Source organism: Phyllostomus discolor, chromosome 6, assembly GCF_004126475.2.
Source record: "Phyllostomus discolor isolate MPI-MPIP mPhyDis1 chromosome 6, mPhyDis1.pri.v3, whole genome shotgun sequence".
Taxonomy (NCBI): domain Eukaryota; kingdom Metazoa; phylum Chordata; class Mammalia; order Chiroptera; family Phyllostomidae; genus Phyllostomus; species Phyllostomus discolor.
Genome location: NC_040908.2, coordinates 105,982,555 through 105,995,526, shown reverse-complemented (window position 1 = coordinate 105,995,526; position 12,972 = coordinate 105,982,555).

The window sequence follows — 12,972 nt, the reverse complement described above, 5'->3', positions numbered from 1 at the left end:
TATGGAAAGCAGTATGGAGCTTCCTCAGAAAACTAAAAATGGATCTGCCTTTTGACCCAGCAATTCCACTGCTAGGATTATATTCTTAGAACCCTGGAACACCAATCCAAAAGAACCTATGCACCCCAATGTTCATAGCAGCACAATTTACAATAGCCAAGTGTTGGAGGCAACCTAGATGCCCACCAGTAAATGAATGGATCGAAAAGCTATGGTACATTTACACAATGGAATTCTATGCAGCAGAAAGAAAGGAGCTCCTACCCTTAAAACAGCATGGATGCAACTGGAAAGCATTATGCTAAGTGAAATAAGCCAGGCAGTGAAAGACAAATACCACAAGATCTCATCTTTAACAGGAACCTAGACAACAAAACAAAGAAACAAGCAAAATATAACCAAAGACACTGAAATAAAGAACAGACTGACAGAGTGCAGAGCGGGAGGAGAGGGAATTTCAGGGTAATTTCAGGGGAAAAGGGGAAAGGTTTACAGAAACAAGTATAAAGAACACATGGATAAGAACTAGGGGTGGGTGGAAATGGGAGGGAGGAGGGGAGGGCTGGGTGGGTGGGTTGGGATGGGAGTAAAAGATAGAAAATTGTACTGCAACAACAATTAAAATAAAATTAAAAAAAATTAAAGTATGTGTTATCTGCAATACATAATTCAGGGTTTTTTTGTAATCCAGCATGACCATTTTATACTTCTAAATGCATATAGTACACTTAAATAATATTAAAATGTAATTATTGATATGTTAGTTTTAATCTCCCTTCCTTTTTTAATGAACTTATTATTCTAGCATTGGTTAACAAAACCATACAGGTTTCAAGTGTACAATTCAACAAAACTTCATGTGCACACTCCATTGTGCATTCATTGTCCAAAATTAAATATCTTTCCATCCCAATTTATCCCCGTTTTCCGACTTCCAATTTCCCCCACCCCGCTTTCCCTCTGGCTATTATCATACCATCACCTGTGTCTATGTGTTTTATATATATGTACACACACGTGTATATAAGCAACAATATCATTACAAGAGATGTTTGAGATTTTACTATGTTTTCTTCTAAGATTTTTATGGTCTTAGGACTTGCATTTATTCTTTAATCCATTTTGAAGTTATTCTTATGTATGGTGTAATTTGGATATCTAGTTTTATTTTTTGCTTATATCTGTCCAATTTTCCCAAGACCGTTTGTTGTCTTTACTCCATTGTATGTTTTTGCCTCCTTTGTCATATATTAATGGACCATAAAGGTGTGGATTTATTTCTGTTTTGTTTCACTGATCTATCTGCCTGTTCTTATGTCCCTACCAGGTTGTATTCATTACAATAGTCTTGTAGTATGTAGTTTGACATCAGGTTATACCTCCAACTTTTCTCTTCTTTCTCAAGATTGCTGAGGGTATTCTGGGTCTCTTTTGGTTCCATTAAAATTTTTGGAATATTTGTTCTAGGACTGTGTAATATCCCATTAGTATTTTAATATGAAATGTGTGGGTAGTATGGATATTTTAATGGTGTTAATTCTTCCTACCCATGGACACAGTATATGCTTCTATTTATGTGTATATTCCTCAGCTTCTTTCTTCAGTATCCTATAATTTTCTGAATATTAGTCTTTTATGGCTTTGGTTAATTTATTTCTAGATACCTTATCTTTTGGCTATAAGAGTACATGGGATTGTTTCTAATTTCTCTTTCTGATAGTTCTTCATTGGCATAGAAAATTGCCACTGACTTCTGAATATTAATTTTGTATCCTGCTACATTACCAAATTCATGTAGCAGTTCTAGAAGGTTTTTTTGGTGGAATCTTTAGGTATTTCTATGTACAATATCATGTCACCTGCAAATAATGCAAGTTTTACTTCCTGTTTTCCAGTTTGGATGCCTTTTATTTCCTTTTCTTGTCTGATTCCTGTGGCTAGTACTTTCAGTGCTACATTCAATAAGCGTGGTGAAAGGAGACATCTTTGTCTTGTTCCTCAACTTAAGGGAAATGCTTTTAGTTTTTGCTCACTGAGTGTGATGTGGCCTGTGGGTTTGTCATACATCGCCTTTATTACATTGAGGTATGTTCTTTCTATTTCAACTTTGCTGAGAGTTATTAGCATAAATGGGTATTAAATTTTATCAAATGATTTTTCTGCATCTGTTGATATGATCATGTGAAGTTTATCCTTTATTTTGTTTATGTGGTGTATCATGTTTATTGATTTGTGGATATTGAACTGACCTTGCATCCCCAGAATAAATCCCCACTTGACAATGGTGTATGATCTTTTTGATTCATTGCTGTATTTGGTTTGCTAATATTTTATAGAAAATTTTAGCATCTACGTTCATCATGGATTTTGGACTATTTCTTTCTTCGTAGTGTCCTTATTTGATTTTAGAATTATGATACTGCTGGCCTCGTAAAATGAGCTTGGGAGTCTTCCCTCCTCTTGAATTTTTTGGAATATTTTGAGAAGAATAGGCACTAGTTCTTTGAATGTTTGGTAAATTTCTCCTATGAAGCCATCCAGTCCAGGACATTTGTTCATTGGGAGGTTTTTTTTTAAGATTTTACTTACGTATTTTTAGAGAGGGAAGGGAGGGAGAAAGAGAGAGAGAAAAAAACATCAATGTGCGGTTGCTGGGGGTCATGGCCTACAACCCAGCCATGTACCCTGACTGGGAATTGAACCTACGACAATTTGGTTTACAGCCCATGCTCAATCCACTGAGCTATGCCAGCCAGGGATATTGGGAGTTTTTTTTTCTATTACAGCTTCAATTACACTATTTATAATCTGTCTATTCCAATTCTTTCTGATTTTGTTTTTGAATATTGTATATTTCTATATATGTATCCATTCCATCCAGGTTGTCATATTTGTTGGCATATAGTTGTTTGTAATATTTTCTTACACTCTTTCATAATTCTGTGGAGTCAGTTACTTCTCTTCATTTCTGATTTTATTTATTGGGGTTCTTTCTCTCTTTTCTTGATAAATCTGCTTAAAGATTTGTCAATCTGGTTTATCAGACTCCCAGCTGATTTTCACGGCAGATGCTATGCAGGCATCTTTTCCTGGTCCTAGTTGTCTGAGTTGAAGGTCCCAGCATGGGGATGAGATCCAACAATCAGGGTGGACTTCTGAAGCTAAGATATCCCTCTGGATTCTCAGCCACTGCATGTAGGTTCAGGATCCAGCCCTCACTACATCCCTGTCCTTCTTACCAGTCTCTATGTAACTCTTCTTCTATAAATCCTTAGATATAATACTCCTGTTCAGCCATCCTTCACTTGGTCTTTCAGGTTGATTACTCTATAATTTACCTGTAAATCCAGTTTGACACCCAAAGGAGGTGTGTGTAGCTTACACGTACTCTGCAGCCATCTTTAGATCCCCTAATCCCTCTTCTTATTACTCGTTTTCTTAATGCTTTCTCTGCATTTCACTCCCTTTTCTCCATTTTCTCTATTCCATCCATGCCTTCTTTTGTATTAAACAAGTATTTTATTGTTATAATTTTATTATATGATCTTATGAGTTATGCATTCTTTGATATCCTTATAGATAATACCCAATAAAGTTAATATGCTAGCTACTCAGCTGTTGCCTCTTTATTCTAAAGTTATCCATCTATACTCTGTTCTCTGATGCTACACTGAAGGTAAAGGAGGGGAGGAAAGGTTTCCCCTACTTTTTGTTTATTATTCCTTTTGGTATTTCTCCATAAATGGTAGCAGTCTTTTGTCTCAGTCCCTGGATTCTTTTTCTTCTTTTTTTTTTAAAGACATGTCAAATTTTTTTTTTAAGATTTTATTTATTTTAGAGAGGTGGAGAAAGGAGGAAGAAAGAGAGGGAGTGAAACATCAATGTGTGGTTGCCTCTAGCACACCCCATACTGGGGATATGGCCTGCAACCCAGGCATGTGCCCTGACTGGGAATCAAACCAGCAATGCTTTGGTTCACAGGCCTGCACTCAATCCACTGAGCTACAGTAGTCAGGGCCCCTGGATTCTTTATATATTACCATGTCCAATTTCAGCATGATTATCACATACTGGTACAAAATTAGACAAAGCCCACACTCAGAGCAGAGTTCCAGCTGCATGAAGCCTCATTCTAGTTTACTCATTTCCAAATGCATTTCTCATAGCACCTGACTCACAGGTTTCTTTAAAGATTAAATGATGTAAAGAAAAAACTCAGAATGGTACTTGAACATCATATGTGCTATACAGTATAAGTTACTGTTATGGGTATATGTGTGTGGGTGTGTGTATATATCTATATCTATATATCTATATCTGCCATTCACATATACATATATATTAAATTTCCATTTCTCTGATTTGAAAGAGATGGTCTACAAAAATATATTTAATTACATTTTTTGACTTTTTATTTTATTTTTTCACATTCTTTATCATTATTCAAGTACAGTTGTCTCCATTTTCCTCCCACCACTCCCCCACAGCCATCCCCACTTTCTACCCTTGATCCTAACCACCTTTGGTTTTGTCCGTGTGTTATTTATACATGTTCCTTGATGGCCCTTCCTCCTTTCTCCCCCATTATCCTCTCCCTCTTCCCCTCTGGTTACTGTCAGTTTGTTCTTAATTTCAATGTCTCTGGTTATATTTTGCTTGCTTGTTTTGTTGATTAAGTTCCATTTGTAGGTGAGATCATATGGTATTTGTCTTAATCTCATCATCAGACATGGTATGAACAAACTATCGCTTTTGGAATCCTAAAAGAATTTCAATTATTATAGGATTTGTGAAATTACACATGAAAAGTACATTATATATCTTTATAGCAATATGCATTTGTAGTAATATAAATTAGATTTTCATTTAACATCATTAATTATAGTACAAAAATTTAGGCAGCTTTTAAGATTACATAAGATTTTCAAATGAATATTCAAAACAATACTTATTCTTATGCAGAGATGGCACATGTTGAGTGGATTTCAGAGGCCAATTTGTATTCAAAGGAAATGTTATTCATAGCAAGATTTTAAATTATAATTTAATCTTGAAAAATCTCTGGAAAAATCTTGCTTTAGTTATAAAAATAAATTATATTAGTTGTTGAGAGAATGGTAGATCATTTCAAAGAACATGATTCATATAATTAGATAAATTATTAAAGGTTGGTTCCTAATTAGACTTAATAACATCAATAATTAACAATTCCCCAAACTCATTGCAAAGGTGTTTTATTCTTTTCAAAGAGCTTTTTCTTTATTGCCTTATAAGATACTCACATTAACTAAGATAACTTGTGAAAAAGTTATTCTCATTTACTGGGTGAGAAAACTGAATCTTGGAGATGTCTGCAGTTTGTTTATCAAATAAGTACTATCATACAGGATTACAATGAAATTATGGTTTTATCATTGTCTCAGTACCTATTTCATAGTCTGTGACTTATCCTGACATTTCACCCGGCTTTTTTCTGGGTTCACACAACCTATAGTAATTTATGAAAGCAAGTTTATACATGTACCTCATTCAAATACAAACAAAAGAAGCAGAGAAAACAAACACAAAAAAACATAACTAACATGATTATGTATTGAGAAAGTTGCCATAAGAAGAAAATATGTCAATTGTTTATGGACAAACAAAAATATTGTGCTCTGAATTGAAACAATATGCATTTTTTCTGGCCAAAAGTTTTTAAAGTCACAAAGAAAAGCAAGAAACAAAAAAGGAAGAAGGAAAGAAAGAGAAAAATATAATAGGAAAGGAAAGGAGAAGGAAAGAAAAAAGAAAAAAGAAGATATTTTCAGAAAGGGAAAAGTAACAATGATGCATGGTTCAGTGAAAAAAATCTTATCCTTTATCTCCTTTGAAATCAAATATGAACACATAAAACAGATGCCGTGCAGCCGAGCAACCAGCCACTACCAATATTAAACAAAGTTCAAAATAAGTAGAAAAATGTTCTTTTGGTAGCACTACTGTCTTCTACAGCGTTAAGGTAGGTGAGGAATTTGGAGTTCATTTACTTCTTTCCTCACTACTGAGTCTTTATTAAAAACTTTGTAATTATGGACACTCATTATTACCTAATTATTTTCATATATATTTATCTTATAACTCTTGACATTTTTATTAGATCTATAGCCATATTAAAGCAATTACTCAGGATGAATCCTGTTTTACTGTATTACTAAGAATTTTGCATACGTTTTCCAGCTATGAGTATACGTTTCACAGTTAACTAAAAAAAACTTCAAATGTATTTTCAGTATTTTTAATATTTAAAATATGCATTATTTTTTAAAATAGTTTTATAGCTAGTATATATTTAAGCCCCCCAGTTATTTGAGATTTTTAAATTTTTTCCATAATTTTTTCAATAGCTTTATTTTTCATTTTTGGTTTTGGTTTTCATAGCTTTTATTATTATCTTTAAATCTTAGTTATTTACTGCATGATTGTATGACCTTACTGCAGAGAAGCCATATAATTTTGAGTCTTAATTAGAATATCAAGTCATTTTATAACATCTTTTCAATATAACTTTTTAACAGTTATTTGCCAGGCCCATATAAGGTGCTAGTGATAGAAGGGTGAAGAGCCTTACATATTGTCTTAAGAAATAAGCAGTAAGCAAAGGTAGGGCACTCAATCCAGTCCAGTTGATTATGTTTTTTTACAGTGTCTTATGCGAACTTGTGATGGTCAATTTTGTGTTAACTTTACTGAGCCACTGACTGCCCAAATATTTAGTCAAATGTTATTATAAATGTGTCTGTGAGCATATTCTTAAATGAGATTAATATTTAAATCGGCAGACTGAATAAAGCACATTGCCCTCCATAATTTGAATGGTCTTCATTAATCAGTTGAAGATCTGCAGAACATAAAGCTGATTCTTATCTCAAAGAAATTTCTCTGTCTTTCCCTGCTCTTGAGCTGAAACATTGGCTTTTTTTCTGCCTTAGGATTCAAACTTTTCCTGGTCTTGAGCCTATTGACCTTCAGTTAACATAAATATACCTTTGGGGCAAAAGCTTGTGACATCTTCAGGGGGCTCCACAGCAGCTGTGCTGGTCATGAGGATCTTCAGTGGCAAAATATGCTGGGCTGGCTGCAGAGCAGGTAATTGTGTACCACAAACACTTCCACAGTGTGCTTGCAGTTGGTAGTTTCTGCTTTTTTTCCTGGTCCCTAGTCTTCTCTATAGGTCTCAGCTTTGCCTGCTTATGTGTGATAAAATCAAGGTAGGTTCCCAAAAGGCTTGTTGAAGCTGATTTTTCACCCTATTCTTTCTAGCTGAGAGGGAGGTAAGAAAGATATCTATAGCTAGGAAGTTTCTTCCTGGCACTGTTCAATACCAGCGTGGAGTATGGGGTGATTACAGGCAAAATGAAGCTGTTTTCCTCTTTTCTGTGTTTGTGGTCATGCTTTTTGTTCCACTATATTGCTACAGTTTCTTAACTGGAATTGTCAGCTATCCCAGACCTGTTTGGTTCATGGAAAGCTGTCTAATTGTTGACCTTTGTGTGGGGATGGAGGCAGGGGTTTCCTATGTTGCCATTTACATAATTCCATTAATCATGTATATGTACATATGTGTACACACACACATCCCTGTTGGTTGTCACATGAATAGTCATGAATATGACTATTACAAGTGTCATATTTTTGTGTTTTCTTTTTTTATATACATTAGAACAAAGGGGAAATGTATCCAGTCCTTGAGATTACACTTAGACTGTCGTTTGTCATTGGCAGCACTCATTATCCACTTATGTATATTAGATCAAATACAATTCCTGGTCATGTAACCTGAAGTTTATATGGCACATATGAAAATAATATTTTATAGAAAGATAAGTTGACATTCAGAATGTGACTTGACATCTCATATAGGTCTACCTAACAAGAGAAAATGGGCTGATCATGAGGGGTGAGAATGTTGTTGTTCCTATGACAGTTATATTTTCCACAGTGAATTAATCATTTATCATTTTGAATGTATGTGTCCTAAGAGCTTGCTTAATATGTCTACATCTGAGATATTAATGTCCTCTTGGTATGCTGATAAAATCAATGTGCTGAGCCAGCAAAGCAAAGGATAATATCAAAAGCTTAATAAATTCATCAAGGTAATGAAATTTAACCCCAAGAGGCCTCTCAGCAATATTCTTATGTGTATTCACCAGGAAGCTGATGCAGAGAAATTTACATCTCTCTATCTCTAATCATGGCAACTAGGTGTTTATTTTTCTTTTGAAATTTGTGCTAACCATGTAGAATTCAAAGGAAAATCGACAATGAAAGAAAATAGATATTTCCATATATGGATTATTTAATTTTTAATTAAAATAAATTAAATATTCAGTGAAGGTTGATTTTAGTAATTATACAGTATACAATAGAGTAACTAGCACTAGAATATAAGATTTTGAAGGGCAGTAATGGTAAATAATACAACTTTGCATCCCTAGAGGCAAGCACAATACCTCCCACATACTACATGTTTAATGAAAATTGTTAAAGGTATGACTATTTTAATGATAGTGAACTTTTAAATTATAATGACTGGTATACTGCTGAACTGATAAACTACTTTTTTAAAATCTTGGACATTGTCTCTTAGTATTACACTTTCCTTTGCCCCTAGTATTAAAACATCTGGATTTTAGGTAGGTTCATGGTCATTAAGAAAAAAAGGTTCCATTTCATAATTTCTTTTCTAAGTAAATGTCTCCAGGTAAAAATGTGCTAACAAATGGCTTAAAAAGAAAGCATTCTGTACCAGATTTAGGGAATTGTTTATGACCACTTCTTTTCTTTGACCCTTCTTTCCTCATATGCCTACAATACAGGTATGATGATGGGACCATGAGGATAAGTACTACATATTAGGATTACTGAGAAATTAGCTACAAGAGTTTCTGAATACTTAATTCTACAGGGCTGCCAAATAAAAGCCAATCTGCTAAAAATAGAGACTAAAAGACAATAGAAAAGATTAGTGAAACTGCTAGTTGGTTCCTGGAAAAGATAAACAAAAGTGATAAACGTTTGGCTAGACTTATCAAGAAAAAAAGAGAGAGGGCTCAAATATATAAAACCAAAAATGAAAGAAGATAACAAATAAAACCACAGGAATACAAAAGATCATAAGAGAATATTATGAAAAATTCCATATCAACAAATTGGACAATGTAGAAGAAATTGAAAAATTTCAATAAACATACAATCTTGCAAGACTAAATCATAAAGAAATAAAAGATCAGAATATATTATTAATAAGGAGATGAAATTGGTAATCAAAACAAATAAAAGTCCAGGACCAGATGGCTGGTGAATTCTACCTGACAATCAAAGAAGAATTAATGGCAATCCTTCTAAAACGAGAAAGAGAGAGAGAGAGAGAGAGTGAGAGAGAGAGAGAGAGAGAGAAGAATTCATTCCTAACTCATTTTACAAGACCAGCATTGCCCAGGTATTAAAACCAATGTCACCACTAGAAAAGAAAATCACAGGCCAATATCCCTGATGAACATAGATGCAAAATGCTCCACCAAATATTAGCAAACCAAATTCAACAATGCATTAAAGAGAACACACACCATGATAAATGGAATTTATTCCAGGGATTCAAGGATGGTTCAACATCCACAAACCAATGTGACAGACCACATTAACAGAATGAAGGACAAAAAACATATTATTATCTCAATAGATGCAGAAAAAACATTTGATAAAATTCAACATCTAGCCCTGGCTGGCATAGCTCAGTGGATTGAGTGTGGCTGTGAACCAAAGGGTTACAGGTTCAATTCCCAGTCAGGGTACATGCCTGGGTTGCAGGCCATGACCCCCAGCAACCACACATTGATGTTTCTCTCTCTCTCTTTCTCCTTCCCTCTCTAAAAATAAATAATATCTTTAAAAAATTCAACATCTATTTATGATGTTCAATTTTATGAGTCCACAGGGAATGTACCCAAATATAATAGAGGCCATATATGACCAGCCTGCAGCTAACATCATACTCAATAGTGAAAAGTTGAAAGCTTTTCCTCTAAGATCTGAAAAAATAAAGAATACCTACTTTCACCACTTTCAGTATAGTATTGGAAGTTTTAGCCATAACTATTAGAGTAAAGGAAAAGAAATAAGCCATCCAAATAGGTAAGGGAGAAATAAAACTTTCACTATTTGCAGATGACATGATATTGTAATAGAAAGCCCTAAAGATTACCCTCCACACACAACCTTGTTAGAAGTAATACATTTAGTAAAGCTGTAGGATACAAAATCAGTGTATCTTTGCATTTCCATAAACTAATAAACTATCAGAAAGAGAAATAAAAAATACTGTTCACAATTGTATCAGAAAGAATAAAATATCAAGGAATAAAGTTAATCAAGGAGGAAAAGACCTGAAAACAATAAGACATTAATGAAATAAATTGAAAAAAATACAAATAAATAATAAGCTATTCCATGCTTGTGGATTGTAAGAATTAATATTGTTAAAAATCCCATTTTAGCTGCATGGGTCCATACTACCCAAAGCAATCTACAGATTTCAGTGAAATCCCTATCAATCTTCCAATGATATTTTTCACAGTATTAGGACAAATAATTCTAAAATTGGTACAGAACAACTAAAGATACCAGATAGCCAAATCAATATTGAGAAAGAACAACAAAGTTGGAGTCAACTATATTATAAAATTACAGTAATCAAAATAGTATAGTATTGACATAAAAACAGACACGCAGATCAATGAAGCAGAATAGAGAGCCTACAAATAAAACCAGCCATAAGTAGTCAATTAATTTATAACAAAGGAGCCAAGAATATACAATGAGAAAGAATGGTCTCTTCAATAAATGGTGTTGGGAAAACTGCACAGCTATACGCAAAAGGATAAACCTGAACAATTGTCATATAACATACACAAATTTTAACTCAAAATGGATTAAAGACCTAGACATAATGTCTCAAATCATAAAACTTTTAGAAGAAAACATAGGCACTTATCTCCTTGTCATTGATCTTGATGATGACTTTTTGTAGACACAAAAAATGCAATAAAAGCAAAAATCAACAAGTCATACTGGTTTAAAGAAGGGACAGGGATTAGTCAAGGAACATATATGCATGACCCATGGACATGGACAGTGGTGTGGAGATTGCCTATGGGAGTGGGTGGAGGCTAGGTGGAGGAGGACAAAGGGGAAAAAATTGGAGCAACTATAATAGCATATACAATAAAAATATTTTTAAAATAAAAATAAAAAATAAGTGAAGGAGAGAGAGTTCAAATTCCCACATTATAAAATAAATAAGTCATGGGAATGTAATGTACAACATAGTGACTAAAGTGCCTCTAGAAGTCAATACTCAGTTGTGGTCCAAGAATATCAGAGCTGAACACTGTTAGTTTACACTTAGTATAATGAAAAATAAGAGGAGAGCCCCAAAATGAAGGCATACATACTCAGTTCTTCTTCATGTATTATTTTGAATCACATAAGCCACTGAAAAAAAAATAAGTATAAGATGAAGAGGAAGACCAGCAGCATTATTCTGCATAAGTCTCAAGTTCCATTGAAAGAAATCTGAGATTAAGACAGAGTAATCCTCCAACATTTATAAACTTAGAAGAAAGAATTTTGGTGACATTTTCTAGTAAAAAATGATGAAATTGTTTTCTGCTCCCCTACCTCACTTAGGTTTTGAGATTTCTTCCCCTAAGATTTGATCCAATGATAGCTATTTGGAACAGCATGCACACCTGACCCAAGGAATTATCTCCAAGGAATTTGTGATCATGTAACATGAAAGGATGAATCCATCTCTATGAGAAACAAGAACACTTCAACACTCCAAGAACTGTAGAATGTCTGTGTAATGCCGTGTAGCCCATGAAGGAGCAGTTTTCATTTGTTACAGGTAAAGAACATTAACAGTTTCATGCTCTAAGAAGATGAAAGATTAAGAAGTGACTAACGGCTTTCAGATCCTTAGATTCAGTCCCTTCTTGAATAAACTCCTCTTTGCCCTTGGGTTCCTCCTATATGCAATATGAATAGGAAAATCCTATTTTATGTTCAAGTCCCCACACATTATGACTCCTAAAAATGATGACTCTTCTTGCTTTAGTTTATTTAACAAATATATACATATGTATACACACATACAGAAGTGACCCTTGAAGAACATGATTTTAGCTGCATGGGTCCACTAATATGGAGTTTTTTTGGTAAATATATTGGAAAAATGTTGGCAGTATGCAATGATTTTAAAAAACTCATAGACATACTATGTAAACTAGAAATATTGTAAATAATAATAAAAAGTTAAGTATGCCATGAATATATAAAATACAAATAGATACTGGTCTGTTTTATTATTTACTGCCATAACATATACACAATTTATAAAAAGTTAAAATTTATTAAATCCTACCTATAAGTGGAACCTAATCAACAAAACAAAGGAGCAAACAAAATATAACCAGAGACATTAAAATTAAGAACAAATTGACAGTCATCAGAGGGGAGGTGGAAGGGGATAATGGGAGAGAAAGAGGGAAGGGCCATCAAGGAGCACGTATAAAGGACACATGGACAAAACCAAAGTGGGGTAAGTTCAAGGGTGGAAGGTGGGGATGGCTGGGCTGGGGGAAAGTGGTGGAAGGAAAATGGAGACAACTGTACTTGTACAACAATTTAAAAAATAACTGAAGAAAATAAAATAAAATAAAATAAAATAATCTACACACAGAAACACACATCATACTTGTTGCCATCTGCAGTCAAGAGAAATGTAAACAAATGTAAAGATACAGTATTAAACTATAATTGCATGAATTTACTGTAGCACATACATCACTATGGTAATAATTTCATAGACACCTCTTGTTGCTATTGCAGCGAGCTCAAATGTTGCAAATATCCCACTAAAATGCCATG